A 16,900-nucleotide genomic window follows, 5' to 3' on the forward strand; every position below is an offset into this window, starting at 1 on the left:
ACAATACCCTCCCTAATGGACTTCACCGCCGTCCGAGACGAACGGCTATGGCTGCTTTGTTCCCTGTTTGAAGGCGCGACGGAGCTGTCTGAAGAAAAAAAAACTCGACACCCAGGATGAGTGTGGACGCCTCTTCATCATTCCTCATCGCGTTCCGCAAGAACTTCTCCGTGGCGCAGGTAATGAAGGCAGGCGCCTGGTCCAACCGGACCGCATGCACCTCCTTCTACCTTCGGGATATTGCCCACAGTTTCCTTGATCTTTTTTTCCTTGGGACAACCGTGGTGGTTGCTCAACACGTTGTGTAGTTAACCCAGACCCTCGCAGGCTGAACAGCATCGAGTCCTGGTGTGACCGTAAGAATGGATGAGGAATGAGAGTGTGACTGGCTCCTCTTCCCATCTTTTTTCTTCCCTCTACCTCTGGGTAGAGGGACACGGTCGTCACCTGCTGGGTAAGGACGAGATGCAGGTGAGCTACTCAATAGAGCACCATCCTATCCCTTTCAGTAGGGATAGGAGTAAATATCCACAACTTCCTACCAACAAGGGGAGGAAGTGGATGCCAATTTGAGACAAACCCATCATTTTATGATTGTCTCTTGCAAACAGGAACAAGTTCTTGGCTTGCTGGTACGAAGAGATACGCTTGCCTCTCTCTTAGTACTTGGCCCAGAGGTCTGACCATTGATCCTGCGGTGCAACACCCCGATCAATCGGACAGAGGTTTGGATCCCTCCCTTGCTCTTACGACCAGGGAGGCACTCCAAGGTTGGACGAAACACCAGTCTGTTCACCAAAAAGACTCAGATTCCTCCCACCAAGAAGTGAATCTTCCTATTGTTAAAGGACCGAGGGTTTGTATTACGTATCGGAACAAATGACAATTTGTCGAAAATTGCATTTTTCCTAACTATACAAACCTTAGGTCCTTTACATATAATCCCACCTCATGCCACCCCTCACTCTGCAACTTTTTGCATGGGCCTCAAAGCAAAAGTGATTCTTCACCTCTCTGCGCGCCCGGAGGCGCGCACGATCGGACAAGCAGTTAACTACCGTTCTCCCCCTTGTTCGAAGCTTACGACCGTCCCAGCTGCCGCTAGTTACCTTCCTATTGTAAAAGGACCTCAGGTTTGTATAGTTAGGAAAAATGCAATTTTGGACAAATTGTCATTTTACAGCACCTCCGCCTCAGGATTTTGGAAAACTTTCTTTGCTTGAGTATCCTCTTGACTTTTTGGTTATTTGTTATTGGATCGATAGCTTGGCAATACGTGACTTTGGATTGTTTTTTAATTTGGCTTGGTTTTTTTCCTTAAATATGTCAGGTTCTAGTTCGGCTAGTGCTCCAGAGTGTGTATGAAAGACGAACTGCAAGGTGAGGTTACCAAAAGCTTTGGTTGATCCTCACACAGTGTGTAAAGTTGTAGGGGGCAAGTGTGTAGGTATGATTTTCGGTGCACGGAGTGTGAATAAAGTTTGAATGATGCACAATGGAAGACGTATGAATCCTATGTTAATAAATTAGAGCGTGATAGGATCAGGAGGTCTTCCTCCAGGAGTAAATCGGGTAGCAGACAGGGTATTAATGTAACCCCTTCTAACCCTTCTTTAGATTTTGTGACTCCTAACCCCGTAGTGTTGCCTTCGGGCCCTCAAGTGGTGTCTGCGGAGGGTTGATGCCCTTTCGCTTATTTTAGATTCTTTGAAAACTCTGGAATCTAAGGTTCTTGCCCTTGAAAACAGGGAAAGTGCTAAGTGTAGTGATAGTGCCCCTAGTGAAGTGGAGGGGGCGTCAGATCGGCCCTATAGCGCCTCTAGGGCTGGACCTCTGCCGGACTCCCAGGACTCAGGGAGAGGGCATGTCGAAGGCCGAAGGAGGGTTACGGGGATCCCCCACCGATCTGACGTCCCTTCAGCAGTACCTGTTGACGCTTCCCAGGCTGCTAAGGAGCGTGCTCGAGCACGTATCCTAAAGGATTGTTTCTCGTCTTCCGACGCGTCCTCCCCGCGCAAGGGGTGGGAATCTTGTTCGGATTCGCGACTTTTGAAGAGGACGTTTCAAGATCAGGACGCTTCACGTCATGCTTTATCTGATTGGCATTCTTCTCCGGAAAGCGTGTCCTTTCCGCCCCAGAAGAAGGCTAGGTCGTCTTCTGATGATGACGCCTTAGAGCGCCCCAGTCGCTCTAGAGCCAAGGCTGTTCCTGGGAGAAGGAAGAAGGCGTCCCCTCGCCCCTCACCTTCTCACAGGCATGGCTCTTCTCCTCGTAAAGAACCTTCGCAGACGGAGATAATCCTTGCTATGCAGCGACAACTGGATGCTTTACTTAAGCAGAAGGAAACGGTTTCTGGTCGTAAGAAGGACGATAGACTTCCGATCAAGAATCAAGACAGTCTTCTCCGCCTGCTCGTCTTTCGTCCCCGTTTCCTGGTATTTCGTCTTCTAGACTTCGTTCTCCCCAGCGTTCGTCTAGAGGTGGAAGTAAACGTCAGGAGAGAGAGAGGTTTCTTTATTCTGCCCTCTCTTCTCGACGTGAGGACGCTCAGCGTTCCGACATCGACGTTTTCTGATGAAGATGTTTTGGTTTCTGACGGACGGAATTTGGTACGCCCTGCTCCGCTTCGTCATGCTTGTGTTGACGCTCATCGGGACGCTCGTCAAGTGTCAATTCCTGTCTCTTTTCGCGGGACGATCGTAGAGACGCTTCGAGGGACGCAGGAGAAAGCTCGCTCATTGATTCTTTGGACGCTTCGTTGGACGCTCAGTTGGACGCTGATTTGGGACGCTTGTTGGACGCTCGGAGGGACGCTAGGTTAGACGCTCCGATGGACGCTAATAGACATCGTCGTAAGAGCTTCTTGGACGCGATTACGGAAGTTCGCTCTCGATCGGACGTTGTTCCCGAGTCTTTAGATGACGCTACAACGTCTTCCTTCTACTTCGCGTTTTCTACTCAAGTTGTGATTGCTGATCCTGTGTCGGCTAACGATTCTGTTAAGGGTACGTTACCCTCTTCTCTCGTCATCGGTCTGATAGGAGACTTGGAGTGAAAGGTCTTCTGCCTCTTTCTTCGGAGTTTAACTCGGGTAAGGAAGAAGGGGAATTGAGCTGTTCTTCGGAGGAGGTTGATGAAGAACAACCCTCGACGTCGTCTTCTTCAGACTATCAAGTTTTGGCTCGGCTGCTCCGTGATTCTTTTGGAGATACCTTCCTTCCTTCTGCTCCTCCTTCTCCTCCATCGCAGTTTTCGTCGTCGAAAGCTAAGACGACACCAGGGTTTGTAAAGATGAAGACGTCTTTGTCTACCAAGAGGGCTTTCCGGAAAGTTAACACCTGGATGGAGACTAGGAAAGCTAAAGGAAGCACCACTTTCGCCCTGCCTCCGCTCTAGATTTGGCGGTAAGGCAGGGATGTGGTATGAAACCGGTGAGGAGTTAGGTTTGAAGGTTCCAATGTCAGCACAGGGAGATTTCGCCAGCGTTGTAGATGCCTCAAGAAGAGCTCTGTTAGCCTCAGCGAAGGTGTCGTGGACTACGTCAGAAATGGATCATCTGTTGAAGGGTCTGTTTAGGTCCTTAGAAGTCTTTAACTTCTTAGACTGGTGTCTCGGAGTGTTAGACAACCAGTCTCGTAAGCCAGATTCGATCAGCTTGGGGGAGCTGTCCAGTGTATTGTCATGCATGGACAAGGCCGTCAGGGATGGCTCAGAGGAGTTAGCATCTCATATTTTTCAGCAGGCGTGTTCGAAGAAGAGATCGCTGTATATTGCAATTTTTGCGGCTAAGTCTGTCTCTCCCTTCCCCCAATCTAAAAAAAAAGCAAAACAGAAGACAGAACTTTTGTATGCGCCGTTCTCGAGTCATCTCTTCCCCCAGGCTTTGGTGAAGGATCTGGCAGTAAGTCTACAGGAGAAAGCCACTCAAGACCTTTTGACACAGTCGTCGAGACGTCCTGCTGTCCCTTCCACATCTTCAGGAGTTCAGTCTTTTAGAAGCAGAAGCCCTTTCGTGGAGGATCTTCAGCTAGATCTTTACCCCGAGGAAGGGGTCTTCCTAGAGGTAGAGCCCGGCTAAGTCCAGGGGCAAAAAGTGAGAATGCGTGCCTTCAGTCACCGGTAGGAGCCAGGCTTCAGTTGTTTGGAGGAGCCTGGAGAGAAAGAGAGGCAGACACCTGGTCTCTCAATATCATAGAGAAGGGGTACAAGATTCCGTTCGTAAAGCCTCCCCCTCTGACTTCCACTCCCAGGGACTTGTCCCCGTTGTATCCTCAAGAAAAACAAAGGATTCTTTTCGATCTGCTCGAGCAGATGCTCGAGAAACGAGCAGTGGAACAGGTCTTAGACCTGGCTACGCCAGGATTTTATAACAGATTGTTTCTTGTTTCCGAAACACTCGGGAGGGTGGCGGCCAGTCTTGGACGTAAGTCGTCTGAACTCTATAGAAAAGCAAAAGTTCAAGATGGAGACACCTCAGTCAGTTCTGGGGGCCTTAAGACCGGGGGATTGGATGGTATCACTTGATCTTCAGGACGCATACTTTCACGTCCCGATACACCCCCAGTCTATGAAGTACCTTCGGTTCGTCCTGAAAGGAAAGGTGTTTCAGTTCAGGGCTCTTTGTTTCGGTCTGAGTACGGCCCCATTTGTGTTCACCATCTTAATGAAGAATGTGGCGAGGTGGCTCCATCTTTCCAACATCAGGATCTCGCTCTACCTGGACGACTGGCTTATACGAGCTTCTTTGCAGACCCGGTGCCTGGAGGACCTGAAAACGACTCTGTCTTTAGCTGCGTCCCTGGGACTTCTGGTGAACTTTGAAAAGTCACATCTGACCCCAACACAGTCCATCGTGTATCTGGGGATTCAGATGGATTCAGTGGCTTTTCGGGCTTTTCCGTCCCAGGAACGTCAGCAACAAGGCATAGAGATAGTGTCAGCCTTTTTAGGGAAGGATTCATGCTCGGTGAGGGAATGGATGAGTCTGCTGGGGACCATTTCCTCGCTGGAGAAGTTTGTTCCCCTGGGGAGGCTACATCTCCGACTCTTCAGTTCTTCTGTCGGACAATTGGACGGAGAAGGACAACTTCGATATGATCTTAACCATCTCAGAAGAGGTAAAGAGCCATCTAAGATGGTGGCTCGATCCATTAAAGCTCTCAGAGGGCATATCCCTCAAGCTTCGGAACCCCGACCTAGTGTTGTTCTCCGACGCGTCATCCACTGGGTGGGGAGCAACACTAGGGGGGAGGGGGGAAGTGTCAGGCACCTGGAGAGGGGAACAGGTAGCCTGGCATATCAACTTCAAGGAGCTGGCAGCGGTTCAGTTAGTGCTCCAGTTCTTTCAGGACAAAGTCTCCCGTCGAGTAGTTCAAGTCAACTCGGACAATACCGCAGCCCTGGCATACTTGAAGAAACAAGGAGGAACTCACTCTCGCTCCCTGTTCGCTCTAGCGAAGGAAATTCTGCTTTGGGCGAAGGTGAGAGAGATCACGATCTTGACAAGGTTCATTACCGGAGTCGAGAACGTCCGTGCGGATCTCCTCAGTCGACAAGGACAGTTGCTGCCGACAGAGTGGACCCTCAATCAGGGACGTATGCCAGGAGCTGTGGAGTCTTTGGGGACGCCCCTTGATGGACGTTTTTGCAACCGCAAGGACGGCGAGACTTCCTCTCTAACTGCTCCCCAGTTCTCGATCCGGGGGCAGTAGACAGTGGACGCCCTGTTATGGGATTGGACGGGCCCAGACCTCTACGCATTTCCCCCCTTCAAGATTCTGGGGGAAGTGATGAGAAAGTTCACAGCTTCGGAGGGGACGAGGTTGACGTTAATCGCCCCCTTTTGGCCTGCAGCGATCTGGTTCACAGAGGTGATGTCCTACCTGGTGGATTTTCCGAGATCTCTTCCGTTAAGGAGAGATCTACTCAAACAGCCCCACTTCGAGAGGTACCACAAAAACCTCTCCGCTCTGAGTCTGACTGCGTTCAGACTATCCAGAAGTTGGCCAGAGCGAGAGGTTTTTCGAAACCTGTGGCTAAAGCTATCGCACCGCGAGAAGATCTTCGTCAATCGCGGTTTACCATTCAAAGTGGGCAGCTTTTAGGAGTTGGTGTAGGAAGAAAGGAGTTTCCTCTACCACGACCTCTGTGAGCCAGATCGCCGACTTCCTTCTTTATCTCAGACGAGATTTGAAACTCGCAGTGTCAACCATTAAAGGCTACAGAAGTGTCTTATCTGTAGTTTTTCGACATAGAGGTCTTGACCTTGCTAATAACAAGGACCTACATGATCTACTAAAATCTTTTGAGACCACCAAGGTACCGATAGCTAAGTTGCCTTCGTGGAATCTGGACGTGGTCTCAAGTTTTTAATGTCAAGCCTTTGCTTTGAACCTCTTTACTCTGCCTCTTTGCGAGATTTGACGAAGAAGACTGTATTCCTAACTGCTCTGGCGACGGCGAAGAGGGTAGCGAGATACAGGCGATTAGTAAACACGTCGGCTTCAAAGGGCATAATGCAGTCTTGATCCTTTGAGTATGTCATTCCTGGCTAAGAATGAGAACCCTTCCAACACCCTTGGCCTAAGACGTTCGAAATCAAGGGTATGGCAGAAATCATTGGTCAAGAGCCAGAAAGAGTCCTGTGTCCTGTTAGGGCTCTTAAAGAATATCTTCGTAGGACAAAGGAGTGTAGAGGTTCTGCGGAGAACTTATGGTGTTCGGTCAAGAGACCTAATATGCCCATGTCCAAGAATGCACTGGCATTCTGTTTGAGGAACACCTTAGGGAGGCGCACGCTAATTGTCAAGATAGTGACTTTAAGCTTTTAAAAGTTAACGCTCACGAAGTAAGGGCTATTTCGACTTCTATAGCCTTTCAGAAAAATATGGCTCTCAAAGATATTTTAAGTGCCACTTTTTGGAGAAGTAACCTCGGTGTTCGCCTCGCAATATTTACGGGAGGTCAGAACGACATATGAGAACTGTTACTCTCTTGGACATACGTCGCCGCACAAGACACTATCTTGGGGGCAGGAGGTAGCACTCATCCTTTCCCATAGAAAAGGGTAGGTGAGTTTGTTTTTAATGTTTGTAATGTTATGGTTGGTAGGGTCGGCGCCGAATGCGGTCTTCCCTTCTTTTAGCCTTTGGTATATGGGAGTATTTGGTTAGGCTAACTTAGGGGGTGGTTTTGCCTCGTTGTCCTCTTGAGTATGGTCATGGTCTAGTCACATTGTGGTCTCGTCCCCGTTGGCAGATCATCTAGAGCGCACAATACACAGGTCTCTACCTTGTTGGTAACTCTAGTGAAGCAGATGCAGGCTTGGGTGACAGTAATCACGAAGTCAGCCTATGCTACAGGTAAGGACCAAGATGTCAATCATCTACATATATATGTTTCCTAAAATCCTTTTCTGTCTCTCCCACCGCCCAAAGGTGGGATTCAGCTATATATATATCTGACAGGTAAGTTTCATGAACAAAATGATATTGTTAAGATACAATAAAGTTTGTTCATACTTACCTGGCAGATATATATATTTTAAGTACCCACCCACCTCCCCTCAGGAGACAGTGGAGATAGAAATCTGATAGAAAATGGGAATGGTTCCTGATACCCGCCTCCCAGCGGCGGGAATGGGTACTAACCACCCTACTCCCACTACGTGTGTCGTAAGTTTTTAGAAATTCTGTCGGACTTCAGAGAATACAGCTATAATATATCTGCCAGGTAAGTATGAACAAACTTTATTGTATCTTAACAATATCATTTTTCTACCCAATAGAAGACACTGTATTTTCAAGGAAAGTAATGGATGATTACTGAAATTATTGTTTTAAGTTAGTTTCTATATATTCTTTATCAACCAGGCACTTACAAACTAGATGAAAATGTTTTTAAAATTTTTAATCTGTATTTTTTAAAATTTATTTCATGAGCTTACTTTTCTGTAATTTTTTCAGGCACCATATCTTCCATGGGTATTACTAGGCTTCAGTGTTTTGTTGGGAAACTCCATACTTGTTGATCTTGTTGGAATACTAGTTGGCCACATTTACTATTTCTTGGAAGATGTTTTCCCAGCTAGATCAGGCGGCATCAGGTTATTGAAGACTCCTCGTTTCTTGTAAGTTAGTTTGCATTAATATTTTATATATTCATCATGTAAATGACATCTTGTTACATGTTTATTAGACATTCCAGTTTTGTAGATTGGTCTTTGAGCAGAGTAGTAGTTCCCTCATATACCCAAGGAATTGACCCAAAGCCCGTAGTGTAAATGTGAATTCCATGAGTAAACCCCATTATTTCTGTACTACAGAGCATTTTATGCTGTTAATACAGATACAGAAATAAAGAGAACAAGGTGCATTATGCTTCAACTAAAATATAATGAGTATTGTTAGTTCTCTCTCTCTCTCTCTCTCTCTCTCTCTCTCTCTCTCTCTCTCTCTCTCTCTCTCTCTCTCTCTCTCTCTCTCTCTCTCCAACACAAGTAGGGTGACATTGATGTTGTAAATGATTGCCATTGGACTAACAGTCTCTAATGCAGCTTTGAAAGGCTCATTCATTTTGTATGAACTGGTGAATATCCTCTCATGATGAAATTGATGTGATGATTTTTGTTTTAGACAGCAAGATGAGGATAGAATGGCATCTGATATGTAAAAGTACCACCACAGATGAAGTTGAAAATCTGTTCTTAAGTTTCTATACAAGAAAAATACCTATAAGATGTCTGTTTCTTTCATACTTCATTTGGCAAAATAACTGTTGCATTGGTTGCAACTGATCATCATTGCTACTGATGATTTTGACTTTTGACTACATTCCATCTGAGTCATATTGATTTTTTTCTTCCTCTTCTCTTTTATTTTCTTGCACTTTGTCTTTCTTGTCTTATTCAGTAACTTGATAACTCCCTCTAACTTCTAATTTCTCTTTTATAAAAATAAAATTTTCTTTGTGGCTTATACTATACTTTCGTCAATCATATTGACTGTTCTTGAGGAGGCAGGGTTGTATATGTGGTACTCCGTATCAAATGTTTCCTTCCATGCTCTGAAAAGTTTTAGTTTGGTGTGCACATTCGTGAATGTAAGTTCAAGTTTTGTCAAGCATCATCCAGATCACTTGAAGGCCAGATGTGGAGGGTAATCTTTTTCTTTTTCTCAACTAATTTCTTCAATTCTCCCAGAAATATGGCAATAACTCCTTGTGGCAAGGATTTAAATTCTCCCACATATTTTATATTTTCAATTTTGTACATGAACTTTCCTGCCAGATATATACTTAGCTTACGTCTCTGACGTCACGACAGAATTCAAAACTCGCGGCAAATGCGACAGGTAGGTCAGGTGATCTACCCCACCCGCCGCTGGGTGGCAGGTGTATGAACCAATCCCCCCCTTTCCAGTCATAATTTTCTGTCGCCGGTGTCGACTACATCTGTTGTCGTACTACTCGATTTTGGATTATTACTCGTTTCGCCCTGGATTGTTTCATCGGACTTTTGGTGAAGTACCTGCTCCTTGGCTTGGCATTTGCGATTTGTGGACCAGGTTTGGATTATTCTTTTGATTATTCTTGGAATTTCATTATGTCTGATTTAGAAATAAGAAATCAACTATGTTCAGAGTTTGTTCTGTTAGCGATTGTAAGGTGAGGCTACCGAAAGCTGCGGTAGACCCTCACACAGTATGCATGAGGTGTAGGGAAATGATGCTCATTTATTAACCCTTGTAATGAATGTGGTAATTTGAATGAAGAAGAATGGAAGGCGCTTTCTTCTTATGTAAGAAAGCTTGAGAAGGACAAGGTTAGGAAAGCTTCATCTAGGAGTTCTAGTAGGTCTCGCGCTAGCGAGTTTGAAGTTGATAACCCTGTTGTAGACGTAGCGCCTTTACCAGTTTCAGCCCCTGCTTCCTGCACCGAACCCGGAAGATGGCGCCTTCGGAGGTGGACACTATGAGAGCCACTATTCGCAGCATGGAGCTGAAAATTAAAGTGCTAGAAGGTAAGAGTGATAGCAATTTGTGCAGTGATCCCAGTGCAGTGGAGGGTGCATCTGATTGGCTCCCTAATGCTTCTAGGCCTAGACCTCTTCCAGACTCCCAGACCCAGTGGAGGAGGAAAGTCGAAAGCCGCAGGAAGGTTAGGGAGAACCCCCACCGGTCAGGCGTCCCCTCGGTAGCACCTGATGTTCGCTCCCTGGCTACCTTGGATCGCGCCAAGAGAAGTCTTACGACAGTGCTTCTCGTCTTCGCCTTCTCCTTCGCCCCAAGCGTGGTTGGAGCTCCTCGGAAGCTTCTCGGCCGTCAAAGAGAGCCTGGCAGGCTTCTTCCGCTCTCCTCCAGCCCTGAAGTTTTTTTGGAAGATCCTGGATTGGATGTGAAGAAACCGAGGATTTCTTTGGAGTTTCGCTCTCCTAGTAAGGATCGAGCTGCGTCTCCCGTGAAGGACTTTGTTAAGTCTCCTACACGTGTGTTGGCTAGTCTGCAGGCGCAGATTACGGCTCTGGCTGACTCTTTGATTGTGACTTCTTGTCGTAGGAAGGACGTCGCTCGCCCGGTAAAGAAGTCCAGGCGCTCTTCTCCAGGTTTACGCTATTTGTCAGTAACCGCCCTCGCTCCAGGAGTGGATTGTAGTACGAGGCGCTCTTCAAAACGGACAGGGCGCTCTCCTGTGGACATCGTTTCTCCGTCGGACAAGGGGCATGCTTCCCGTAGACGAGCCTCTCCTGACAGGCGCTCGTCTCGAGACAGGATCTCTCCCGCTGGCAGACGCCAGGAGCCTGGTAAGGCGCTCTTCCTCAGGCCGATTTTCTCGTTCTCCCGATCAAGCCCTTCTCCTCGATTAGGCGCCGAAGTCTGTCAGACGCTTCTCTCCTGGTAGGCGCTCGTCGCCAGAGATTCGCTCTCCTCGCAGCAGGCGCCAAGAGCCTGATAATCGCTTCCCGCATGACAGGCGCTCTTCGCCAGGCAGCCGCTCTCCTTTAGACAGGCGCCAGGAGCCTGATAGACGCTTTTTCGCCTAATAGGCGCTCTTCGCCCTGATAGGTCGCTCTTCGCCTAATAGGCGCTTTCGCCAGATTTTCGCCCTGCGTTCGTTAGGCGCCAAGAGCCTAGAATACGCCCTCATCCTGACAAGAAGGAGTTTTCAGGCAGAAGCTCAACGGAAGTTATAACTTCCCCGGTTAGATGTCAGAGTTCTTCCAGACGTTCTTCCAAGGATGGACTCTCGGCTGAGGACAAGACAGCCTTTCATCGTAAGGATCGTGAAGGATCTTCGGCGGAAGAAGAACAGGATCCCTCGGAAGAAGAAATTCCTAAAGATTCCTCCGTTTCTTCATACAAGCGTTTGACGGACCTGCTGCTTCAGGAATTCGGAGACGCCCTTTCTCCTGTCGCTCCCCGCCCTCGCCTCTTTCGTTATTTTCGACTTCGAAAACTTCGAAGGTTTCATCCTGTGTCAGGATGAAGCCTGCAATCTCTATGAAGAAGGCGCTTAGAGGTTTTGGTGAGTGGCTTCTTCGAAGGAAGAGAAAGGGAAGACGGTGTTCTCTTTCCCTCCCTCTAAGCTTACTGGAAAACTAGGATTCTGGTATGAATCGGGAGAACCCCAACCCCTGGGCCTCGTTCTTCCATCCTCGGCAGACTCGGACTTCTCTTCACTGGTGGATTCCTCTCGACGCTCTGCCCTCATGTCTGCTAAGACGACATGGGGATGAATGAGCTTGACCACTGTTGAAGGGAATGTTCCAAGTCCTGGAGGTGTTTAACTTCCTAGACTGGTCTTTGGGAGTTTTGGCCAAGAAGACGCAGACCCCGGATTCCATTTCACCTGAGGATCTTATCAGTGTTCACGTGTATGGATAACTGCAGTGAGGGATGGATCGAGTGAAGTAGCTTCACTTTTCGGAGCGGGAGTGATCAAGAAGAGATCTGTTTACTGTTCGTTCCTGACGAAATCAGTATCGCATGCTCAGAGAGCCTCTCTCCTGTATTCTCAGCTCTCTCCTCAACTTCTTCCCTAAGAAGATCGTTCAGGATGTTTCTTGTGCCCTTTCAGCTAAGGCTACACAGGACATGCTAGCCCAGTCTACCAGGAAGCCTCACTCTTCTTTCCAAGCTAAAACCAAGAGAGAGACTCCAGTTAGGCAGGAGCCCTTTCGAGGAGTCCCTCCTGCCAGAGCTTCTTCCTCTAGAGGATCTAGACCCACTAAACAAGGGAAGACCTTCTCTAGATCCATCAGAGGGAAGAAGTAGGATTCAAGTTCTCCAGACATCAGTGGGTGCCAGACTTCTGAAGTTTGCCGACGTCTGGGCCCAGAAATGGGGCGGACAACTGGTCACTCTCGATTGTCCGCAAAGGCTACCTCATTCCCTTCTTATCAAGACCTCTGTTGACGACGACTCCGAGGGAGTTGGTAGCCAAGTACAAGGACCCCATCATGAATCAAGCCCTCTCTCTAGCAGTAGATCTTATGCTGGAGAAGGAGGCGATAGAACTAGTGAAAGATCCTCATTCTGCGGGTTTTTACAACAGACTGTTCCTAGTTCCCAAGAGCTCAGGAGGATGGAGACCGGTTCTGGATGTAAGCGCCCTGAATGTCTTCGTAGAAAAAAGGAAGTTCGCCATGGAGACAACTTCTTCAGTGTTGGCGGCTCTTCGTCCAGGGGACTGGATGGTGTCCCTAGATCTTCAGGACGCTTACTTCCATTGCCTATCCATCCTTCTTCACGGAAGTTTCTGAGATTCATGATGGGAGGGAAGATCTTCCAATTCAGGGCCTTGTGCTTCGGCCTTTCGACAGCCCCTCAAGTTTTCACGGGTTTAATGAAGAATGTAGCGCAGTGGCTACATTTGGAGGGAGTGAGGCTGTCTCTCTATCTAGACGATTGGCTGATCAGAGCAAGCTCACAAGAAAGATGTCTGGAGGACCTACAAAAGACACTGACTTTAGCGCAAGTTCGTTGGGGCTTCTGGTGAACTTCCAGAAGTCACAATTAATCCCCAGTCAAGAGCTGATATATCTGGGGATTCGGATGGTTTCTCCGGATTTTCGGGCATATCCGTCACCAGAGAGGATTGCTCGTTGCCAAGAGAAAACTAACGACCTTCCTAGAGAAAGATGCATGCACAGCGCGAGGGAGTGGATGAGTCTGTTGGGGACACTTTCCTCGCTGGAGCAATTCGTTTCTCTAGGAAGGTTGCATCTCAGACCTCTCCAATTCTTCCTTTACCGGAACTGGAGGTGTCTCTCTAGACCTGGAATTCTCCTTCAGGATATCAAAAGGAATCAAGAAGGACCTTCTGTGGTGGACAGATCCTCTCCGATTTGCAGAAGGTCTGTCTCTGTACATGCCAAACCCGAACCAAGTATTGATTTCCCCGACGCGTCGGAGACGGTTGGGGTGCGACCCTAGGGTCAAGAGAAGTGTCAGGCACCTGGGAGGGGGAACAGGTGTCCTGGCACATCAACAACAAAGAGTTGATGGCAGTGTGGTTGGCGTTAAAAGCCTTCGAGCCCCACGTCCGAAATGCTATAGTTCAGGTCAACTCGGAACAACACCACAGCCTTGGCTTTACATAAGAAAGCAGGGGGGGACACACTCTTTCTCCTGTACGAAACAGCGAAGGACTTGCGTTGTGGTCTCAGGCAAGGAAGATCGTTCTCCTCACCAGGTTTCGTACAGGGAGAAAGGAATGTCAGAGCCGATCTCCTGAGCAGGAGGAATCAAGTGCTCCCCTCGGAGTGGACTCTGCACTCAGAAGTTTGCCAGGACCTGTGGAGGTTATGGGGCAGACCTCATATCGACCTTTTTGCAACAGCAAAGAACAAGAGAATAGACCTCTACTGCTCCCCGATCTCAGACCCAGGAGCAGTGTCAGTCGATGCTTTCCTTCTAGACTGGAGAGGTCTGGACGTCTATGCTTTTCCTCCATTCAAGATTCTGAGTCAAACACTCAGAAAGTTTGCGGCCTCGGAAGCGACAAGGATGACGCTGGTAGCTCCATTCTGGCCGGCCCAAGATTGGTTCACAGAGGTACTGGAATGGCTGGTGGACTTTCCAAGAGCTCTTCCACAAAGAGTAGATCTGCTCAGACAACCCCACTTCGACAGGTATCACAAAAACCTCCCCGCTCTTAATCTGACTGGCTTTCGACTGTCAAAAGTCTTGTCAGAGCGAAGGGGTTTTCAGCTAAGGCAGCGAAGGCTATCGCCTCAGCTACAAGGCCCTCTACCCTTAGCGTCTACCAGTCGAAGTGGGACGTCTTTCGCCGTTGGTGCAGAAACCAGAAGCTTTCCTCTTCCAGTACCTCTGTGACCCAAATCGCAGATTTCCTGGTTTTTCTCAGGGAAAAATGCGGTCTTGCAGTTTCGACCATCAAGGATATCGGAGCATGTTAGCAGCTGTGTTTAGGCACAGGAACTTAGATATCTCCAACAACAAAGATCTACATGATCTGCTAAGATCTTTCGAAACCTGCAAGAAACCCTCTTCTCAAATTCCGAGCTGGAACCTGGATGTGGTCTTCGTTTCCTGAGGTCCTCGAAGTTCGAACCTCCCCAGTCATCTTCTTTCAAGGATCTTACGAAGAAGGCTCTGTTTCTTTTGGCTTTAGCATCTGCCAAGAGAGTTAGTGAGCTTCATGCTCTAGAAGGAAGGGTAGGTTTCAAAGGAGATTCCGTGATTTGTTCCTTCCTTCCTTCTTTTCTAGCTAAGAACGAGAACCCCTCAAATCCTTGGCCAAGGAGTTTTGAGGTTCCAGGCTTAGCTTCCCCTGGTAGGGGAAGAGCCGGAAAGAACTCTTTGCCCTGTGAGGACTTTAAGATACTACCTCCAGCGGAAGAAGTCTCTTAAGGGCATTAAGGACAGACTTTGGTGCTCTGTAAAGGATCCCAGTAGACCATTGTCTAAAAATGCTTTGTCCTTCTTTATTAGAAGCCTCGTGAAGGAAGCACATTTGGCTTGCGGTGAGGATCAGTTCAAGCTTTTGAAAGTCAAGGCTCACGAGGTAAGAGATTGCTACGTCCTTGGCTTTCAACAAGAATATGTCACTCCAGAATCTGATGAAAGCAACATTCTGGAGATGCAATTCAGTATTCGCGAACCACTACCTTAGAGACGTCAAGATTACTTAAGATAAGTGCTTCGCGTTAGGCCCGTATGTATCGGCGGATTCGGTGCTGGGGCAGGGAGCTGAAGCATATCCTTTGTAAATTTTTTCCCCTATTGTTTGTATTGTGTTTTTATGGTTTGCGGGTAGGCATCTCTTTCTATTCGTAGCTAACATTAGAATGGTTAGGTGATCTGTTTGTGCTAGAGCTCCCTGCATTGGTAGTGGTCAGGCTCTGTCATTTAAGAGGGCGAATCCCCATTGACATGATCCGACTTGGATTCTACTGAGTAAGTGGATATACAAATAAACCCTTTGGTAGACCCAAAGAGTCTTTTCAGCTGTAGGTCACGCCCTCGCTGTAGCTCTTCAGGCTTTGCAGACTAATAGACAGTAACTATGAAGTCTTCAGCCTTATCAGGTAAGAACCAAGGTTTGTTAGTATCCTACAACAGATGTTGTTTCCCCTTTTTCCTTGTTAGCTCTGTCTTTTTCCCTCCACCAAGGGTGTCAATCAGCTAAGTATATATCTGGCAGGAAAGTTCATGTACAAAAATGATATTGTTATTTTACAATAAAGTTTTGTACATACTTACCTGGCAGATATATACGATTGATGGCCCTCCCAGCCTCCCCTCAGGAGACAGGTGGAAGAAAAATTATGACTGGAAAGGGGGATTGGTTCATACACCTGCCACCCAGCGGCGGGTGGGGTAGATCACCTGACCTACCTGTCGCATTTGCCGCGAGTTTTGAATTCTGTCGTGACGTCAGAGACGTAAGCTAAGTATATATCTGCCAGGTAAGTATGTACAAAACTTTATTGTAAAATAACAATATCAAGTCTAATTAAGTTTATGAACCTATATGGCCATGCGTCACTTTCTGTGAATGGTTTGGGATTCCTTGTTTGCTTGTTAACAAGGAACAACTTGTAACTGATTATTCTGTCTTGTTTTTTCTTATCGAGAATGTTACTGTAATATCTCCATGATGGTCTTATCATTTGCTGCTTCAAGATAGTATGAGGTGTTTGTCATCCAGTTCCATAACTCTTATTTAGGATATTGAATTCATTCAATCACCTGGTTTCAGAATTATTGATTAAATAACTAATTTGGACTGCAAACCATGTGCTGCCTCATGTTGGAATTATTTTAGGGATTTGCATGAAGAGGTATTTAAATGAATGTCTTTGATAGAAAAAAAAAATAGATATCCCCTCACTCCTTATATCAAATTCCTTTGTGATTAGAGTAGGTACTGTACAGCTGTGAGGTTCTCTTCCTGGGATTCAAGGTTCTGCCTAGAAATGATTTTGGCCTTTCTTTCAAGGCAAGGCAAACTATAGGCAGGCTGAATAAGATTTGGAAATTAAATACCTGAAATGCATGCGGTAGCATGATCCATGATGCTGTGTATGCTTTAGTTTAGTAAGATTTTAATCACTATATGGTAATGTAACACAGTAGGTAACAGAAACTATAAAATAAATTTGTAACCAACCAGTTAGGAACAGAAACTATTAAAATAATTTGTTTATATTTTGAAAATAAAGCTTGGAAGAAGAATATTACTAGTCTTGTGGCAGAGTAAAGTGGGAAATGATACCAAAAGTAAAGTTACAGTTCCAAATGCAGATAGTGAAAGTTGCATACCCTTATTGATGTTGCAAACTCAGAATTTTCCTTGTGAGTTCAGTCCTGAGAGTCACTGTGCACCTTTACAAGGAGGCTAGGTTAACGTTAATTGGAATTGACACCATCTCCTAAT

General features: G+C 47.0%; 1 protein-coding gene and 1 pseudogene across 2 annotated transcripts in view; one reads left to right on the top strand and one right to left on the bottom strand.

Annotated features, from left to right (window-relative positions):
* LOC135218580 (derlin-2-like) overlaps positions 1 to 8,133 on the top strand; it is a 38,295-nt pseudogene extending 30,162 nt beyond the window's left edge.
* The window catches only part of LOC135217923 (derlin-2-like), an 86,806-nt gene that overhangs the window by 37,380 nt on the left and 32,526 nt on the right, over positions 1 to 16,900 (bottom strand). The window lies entirely within an intron of this gene.

The sequence above is a fragment of the Macrobrachium nipponense genome, chromosome 9 (genome assembly GCF_015104395.2).
Source record: "Macrobrachium nipponense isolate FS-2020 chromosome 9, ASM1510439v2, whole genome shotgun sequence".
Taxonomy (NCBI): Eukaryota; Metazoa; Arthropoda; class Malacostraca; order Decapoda; family Palaemonidae; genus Macrobrachium; species Macrobrachium nipponense.